The 7297-nt window shown below is 39.2% G+C and overlaps 1 protein-coding gene across 1 annotated transcript in view; it reads right to left on the reverse strand.

Moving 5' to 3' along the window:
* The window catches only part of LOC118369127 (procathepsin L), a 30869-nt gene extending 25751 nt beyond the window's left edge, over positions 1–5118 (reverse strand). The window contains exon 1 of the mRNA XM_052495677.1: positions 5016–5118. The gene's annotated coding sequence lies outside the window, so the exon portion shown is untranslated. The remainder of the gene's footprint in view (positions 1–5015) is intronic.
* Positions 5119–7297: the final 2179 nt, after the last annotated feature.

The raw sequence follows: 7297 nt of genomic DNA on the forward strand, positions 1-7297 counted from the left end.
TACTTCACATTAACAGCATTACAGTTGACCAGGGCAGCTCTAGCAGGACAGAAATTTGATGAACTGACTTGTTGAAAAGGTGATATCCTATGACGGTGCCACGTTGAAAGTCACTGAGCTCTACAGTAAGGCCATTCTACTGCCAATGTTTGTTTATTCGTGGATTTGGCTATTTCAGCCACACCCATTCCTGACAGGCATGTAAAATTGAGCACACAGCCATGCAATCTCCATAGACAAACATTGATGATGTGGCTGGTGACACTTTGATTCTTGAAAGTCCAATATTTCAAAAACTTGATTGCTGACATGCAAATCCTTTTAGGACTGTATCAACAGTGGACTAATGGAAGACATACCAGAATATTGTTTTTGAGTGGATTTTCCCTTTATTTTCTTTTTTTAGGATTTGGATAATGTGATGAATCATAATTAATCAAAGCAAATTCTGCAATTAACTTAATTAAAGGTTTGAATTGTTCGATAGACCTAATTGTTATTTATAATCAATGGAAATAATTATTTCAGAAAGACTAAATGTATTTCCTTTGTTTTGGGGGGAATCTATCATTCTGTTGGTCCAAAGTCATAAAGACACTAATAGAAGCACGTGAGCATTCTACCAATTTTTTACTAAATTAATACAACAGGTTAAATTGATACGATTACCGGAAAGGGGCTCTGGGTTTGTTTATTTTAGACTGTGTCGATTTCCACTTAATGAAACACGCTATTATCTGATTCGTCTTGAGTAGGATTCTTGCTTCCAGGACTGATGGAAGTTCAATAGAGTATGTACAGTTGAAGTTGGAAGTTTTCATAATTCCTGACATTTAATCAGAGTAAAATTCCCTGTCTTAGTTCAGTTAGGATCACCAATTAATTTTAAGAATGTGAAATGTCAGAATAATAGTAGAGAGAATGATTTATTTCAGCTTTTATTTCTTTCATCACATTCCCAGTGGGTCAGAAGTTTACATGCACTCAATTAGTATTTGGTAGCATTGCGTTTAACTTGGGTGAATTTTGGCCCATTCCTCCTGACAGAGCTGGTGTAACTGAGTTAGGTTTGTAGGCCTCCTTGCTCACACACGCTTTATCAGTTCTGCCCACACATTTTCTATAGGATTGAGGTCAGAGCTTTGTGATGGCCACTCCAATACCTTGACTTTGTTGTCCTTAAGCCATTATGCCACAACTTTGTAAGTACGCTTGGGGTCATTGTCCATTTGGAAGACCCATTTGCGACCAAGCTTTAACTGATGTCTTGAGATGTTGCTTCAATATATCCACATCATTTTCCCTCTTCATGATGCCATCTATTTTTCTTTTCATGATGCCATCTATATAGACAGGTCTATTTTTCTATTTCTTGAATCAAGTTATGGGTACAATTTTATTTGATTAGTTATTTAAAAATGTATACCAATTTTAACCAGTGGTGTTTTTACACATTAGTGAATTATGTCAAAATGAGTGAATCACCTGTTTTTGGGGGGTTTTGGATTGATGTATTGAGTGATGTATTAAAGAGTGTATTGTTGCATTGTTTGTTCTGTTTTATTTTGATAAATCTCACCAGATTGGGTCTGCTGGATGATCTGGATAATTTCCTGATTCTATGACTCTGCAATGAGGTTGACAGTGTGATAAGCGGATTTGAAAATGTGTTTCATCAGAGTGTGATGTCATTTTTTTATTTGACATGTGCTTCAGAAATTTGCACTAAGCATATTGGTAGTAGTAATCATTTGCCATACAGTAGATCATTTGTTTGGCTTTCTTGAATGCTTTTCTGGATTTCCTGAATCAGAGATGCATGGAACTGAATTGCTGTTCTGATCTGTCCTTTTTCAAAGTTATGGTGGAGATGGTATCTAGATGCATAGAAGGGAATTCGACCAAACAGGGTGTCGATCTCAAAACCCCCTCTAACCGGCTGAAGAAATGGCATTCACTACGGCCCTGTCCTGCACCACTTCTATCGAGAGACCTGAGTCCGAGCCAGAAACCGGTGTACAGCTTCCAGTTGAAGTCATCAACTGCCTTTTCTCTCGGGAGTGCCAAAGAAGTACATGTGGAGTGAGCATGGAGAGAGATCTGTTCCAAAACGTCTCTTATTGCTGGTATACTGGTTGGCAAATGGACAAGACATACAGTGCCTTGCAAAAGTATTCATCCCCCTTGGCATTTTTCCTATCTTGTTGCATTACAACCTGTAATTTAAATGGACTTTTATTTCGATTTCATATAATGGACATACACAATTGTCCAAATTGGTGAAGTGAAATGAAAAAATAACAAAAAACAAAGTTATAACAGAAAAGTGGTGCGTGCATATGTATTCAACCCCTTTGCTACGAAGCTCCTAAATAAGATCTGGTGCAACCAATTACCTTCAGAAGTCACATAATTAGTTAAATAAAGTCCACCTGTGTTCAATCTACGTGTCACATGATCTGTCACATGATCTCAGTACATATACACCTGTTCTGAAAGGCCCCAGAGTCTGCAACACCACTAAGCATGGGGCACCACCAAAGCAAGCGGCACCGTGAAGACCAAGGAGCTCTCCAAACAGGTCAGGGACAAAGTTGTGGATAAGTACAGATCAGGGTTGGGTTATAAAAAAAATATCTGAAACTTTGAACATCTCACGGAGCACCATTTAAATCCATTATTAAAAAATGTAAAGAATATGGCACCAAAACAAACCTGCCAAGACAGGGCCGCCCACCAAAACTCATAGACAAGGCAAGAAGGGCATTAATCAGAGAGGCAACAAAGAGACCAAAGATAACCCTGAAGGAGCTGCAAAGCTTCACAGCGGAGATTGGAGTATCTGTCCATGGGCAAAGGGGGTGAATACATATATGGAGTATCTGTTCATAGCAAAGAGGGTGAATACATATGCACGCACCACTTTTCTGTTTTTGAAAATTATTTTTTGACTATTTTGTGTATGAGATAAAAATACAAATCAATTTAAGTTACAGGTTGTAATGCAACAAAATAGGAAAAATGCCAAGGGGATGAATACTTTTGCAAAGCACTGTAGTCATTTGCATTTGTGTAAAGGTTAGGTTACTCGGTCCACCACTCAAGGGTGGGGGTCGACCAGCCTCCTTATTGCAATAATTAATCAATATTTAATAAAGACGATTATTTGAAGAAATGACCATGTCTCTCTCAGTACTGAATTTCCATGACGGTTTCCATATAGCCAGAGAGGAAGAGGCGAACGAGAGACCCAACTCGGCCAAAAATCTGCCTTCTCCAGCAGGTGGTGGTGTTAGTTTCTTTTGCTCACCAATCGAGGAGTTTCAAATTTAGCCCCTCAAAAATGGAATGGTTTATTTGCCCTTATACGGTGTATTTGATAGAATAGAAGTTCCGTCATGCTTAAGTTGTTACAAGTATACTGATTGACTCCTTTATTAATTCTCTGAATTGATTTGTCTGGGCCGTGACTGTTATGTTTGTACAACTTTGTAGGCTATGTTTTGAAACCAACAAGTGGCCTTTGCTGTGGTGACAGAGAGAGAGAGACCTGTGCTTCTAGGCATTTCCCTACCTGTGCTCTGATAGAGAGAGAGACCTGTGCTTCTAGGCATTTCCCTACCTGTGCTCTGATAGAGAGAGAGACCTGTGCTTCTAGGCATTTCCCTACCTGTGCTCTGATAGAGAGAGAGACCTGTGCTTCTAGGCATTTCCCTACCTCTGCTCTGATAGAGATACCTGTACTTCTAGGCATTTCCCTACCTGTGCTCTGATAGAGAGAGAGACCTGTACTTCTAGGCATTTCCCTACCTGTGCTCTGATAGAGGGAGAGTCCTGTACTTCTAGGCATTTCCCTACCTGTGCTCTGATAGAGAGAGAGACCTGTACTTCTAGGCATTTCCCTACCTGTGCTCTGATAGAGAGAGAGACCTGTACTTCTAGGCATTTCCCTACCTGTGCTCTGATAGAGAGAGAGACCTGTGCTTCTAGGCATTTCCCTACCTGTGCTCTGATAGAGGGAGAGTCCTGTACTTCTAGGCATTTCCCTACCTGTGCTCTGATAGAGAGAGAGACCTGTACTTCTAGGCATTTCCCTACCTGTGCTCTGATAGAGAGAGACCTGTACTTCTAGGCATTTCCCTACCTGTGCTCTGATAGAGAGAGAGACCTGTACTTCTAGGCATTTCCCTACCTGTGCTCTGATAGAGAGAGAGACCTGTACTTCTAGGCATTTCCCTACCTGTGCTCTGATAGAGAGAGAGACCTGTGCTTCCAGGCATTTCCCTACCTGTGCTCTGATAGAGAGAGAGACCTGTGCTTCCAGGCATTTCCCTACCTCTGCTCTGATAGAGAGAGAGTTGCAGGCTTATGTCTATCACTCCAGTGTTGCACTGCATCATTTACTTTTAAATTATCTAATATGCCCATTTGTTCTATTTTTTTCCCCCGTATAGAATTGTAGGTTACTGTTATGCTTAGGTCTAGATACGCTAGATAGGCTTTGTGACATTTGGGACACGTTTACCTGAATGCTGGCCTATAGCGAGCAGGCGAGGATGCATCTGCACTTTGAAGAATAGACAGACAGTAGCCCACTTAAACCACAAAATGGAAAACCAACTGAAATCTTTCCGGGAACATCAATATTGGCATGTTTAATAAACAACAAAACTATTTTCATTAAACTGATCAGAGCTCTGATTTATGCTCTTTCTATAATAATAATACAAATTAAGCGCTGGGTGCCTCTAAATATACGCCTACCATAACAAAATATGCTGGCTGTGAGTAGCTTCATGAATGTTTTATTTGTATGAAGTAGCTCTTAGGAATTTAAAGGTTGGCGACCCCTGCTCTATATCATCTTTAACAGGACAATGAGAAAGAAGAGGTTCAGATTGACAGATAATAAACATGAAGAAAAGAGGAGAGAGTCACACACTCCATCATTGTCAATGATAAGAGGCTGAAATGAACTAGGCTGACATGAAATAGGCTAGAGATGCATCTCTTACCAAACTTCAGTTCCCAGGTATGGAACTCCCGGTCCTCCAATGAAAGGCTAGCGGCGCTCACCACTGCCAGAGCAGCAGCCACAACTACCAAAAACTTAATTCTGAGGAGAAAGACAGCAGAGATTTACTGAGAATTAGGAGACAGATATCATACAGGAGGCTAGGCACCAGATGTTTCTCTTTATCTCACCACTGTATACAGTCTTTCTTTTCTCTGTTTCTCTCTCTTTCGTCCTCTCTCTGTCTTTCTCTCTCGCTCTGTCTCTCTCTCGATGTTTATCTTGCAATCAATTTTTTCATCCCATCTCAGCCACAGGAAGTGTGTGTGTGTAGGATGTCTTGAATCCACTGGCTGGTGACGGACGCCTGTCACACTGTCCTCTGCTTAACTTTGGGATCGGTGTCACTTCCAAGGGAATGTTGAGCTAACGTAGGCTAATGCGATTAGCATGAGGTTGTAAGTAACAAGAACATTTCCCAGGACATACACATCTGACATTGGTAGAGAGCTTAAATTCTTGTTAATCTAAATGCACTGACCAATTTTCAGTAGCTATTACAGTGAAAGAATACCATGCTATTGTTTGAGGAGTGCACATTTTTGAACATGGAAAGTTATTAAAGTTATTAATAAACAAATTAGGCACATTTGTGCAGTCTTGATAACAATTTTAACAGAAATGCAATGGTTCATTGGATCAGTCTAAAACTTGGACATACACTGATGCCATCTATTGGACAAAATCTAAATTGCACCTGGGCTGAAATAATACATTATGGCCTTTCTTGCATTTCAAAGATGATGGTACAAAATAAATACAAAAGAACGGTTGGATTTTTCTTTGTATTATCTTTTACCAGATCTATTGTTTTATATTATACTATATTCCTTTCACATTTCCATAAACCTCCAAATGTTTCCTTTCAAATGATACGAAGAATATGCATATCCTTGCTTCAGGGCCTGAGCTACAGGCAGTTAGATTTAGCTATGTCGTTTTGGGCGAAAATTGAAAAAAGGGGCTACCTCCCTTAATGTGCCAATCCCGTTAGCTTGATAGATTTGACCACATCCGGTGAAATTGCAGAGCGCCAAATTCAACCTACAGAAATATAAATATTCAACATTCACAGAAATAAAAGTGTAATACATCAAAATAAAGCTCAACTTCTTGTTAATCCAGCCGCTGTATCAGATTTCAAAAGGCTTTATGGCGAAAGCACACTATGCGATTATCTGAGGACAGTGCCCGCTTACAAAAACATGAAAATAATTTTTCATGTTTTTCAACCAGGCAGATGTGACACAAAAGTCAGAAATAACGATATAATAAATGCCTTACCTTTGAAGATCTTCATCTTTTTCCAATCCCAAATGTCTCAGTGACACAATGAATGGTCGTTTTGTTCGATAAATTCCTTCTTTATATCCCCAAAATGTCAATCTATTTGGCTCGTTTGATTCAGAAATACACCGGTTCCAACTCGCCCAACATGACTACAAAGTATCTAATAAGTTACCTGTAAGCTTAGTCCAAACATTTCAAACAACGTTTTTAATCCAACCTCAGGTACCCTAAAATAAATAATCAATACAATAATCAATCAAATTTAAGACGATGATAAACAGTTTCCAATACCAAAGAAAAACACGGAGCGCACTTGTTCACGTTCACCAAAAGACTAGAGACCTGAGTGACACATGAAATTAATACGACTACTTCGTCATTTCTCAAAATAATTAACATCGAACCATTTCTAAAGAGTGTTGACATCTAGTGGAAGCCATAGGAACTGCAATATGGACCCTAATAAATCAGGTTTCCCAAAGAAAAGCATTGGAAAACACAATGACCTCAAAAAATAATTCCCTGGATGGATTGTGCTCGGGGTTTTGCCTGTCAAATCAGTTCTGTTATACTCACAGACATTATTTTAACAGTTTTAGAAACTTTAGAGTGTTTACTATCCAATGCTACCATGCATATGCACATCCTAGCTTCTGGGCCTGAGTAACAGGCAGTTTACTTTTCATCTGGACGTGAACATTTTTTGTTTTTGTCTATGTTTGGTTTAAACCTACGGTCAATTAAGATAAAAACTGCATACATATTGTATGTCAATTAATTTCTAATAAATTAAAAAAAAAAAAAAAGCTATATTGATGCAACATGATCACATTGCAGTAATAACAAAGGTGGAATAACATGGAAACAATAATGACTCAACCACTTGAGTGCAGATGTAAGCCTACATCTACCGTCGTGCGGTTTTGTCTGTTT

This window comes from Oncorhynchus keta, chromosome 35, assembly GCF_023373465.1.
Source record: "Oncorhynchus keta strain PuntledgeMale-10-30-2019 chromosome 35, Oket_V2, whole genome shotgun sequence".
Classification (NCBI taxonomy): Eukaryota; Metazoa; Chordata; class Actinopteri; order Salmoniformes; family Salmonidae; genus Oncorhynchus; species Oncorhynchus keta.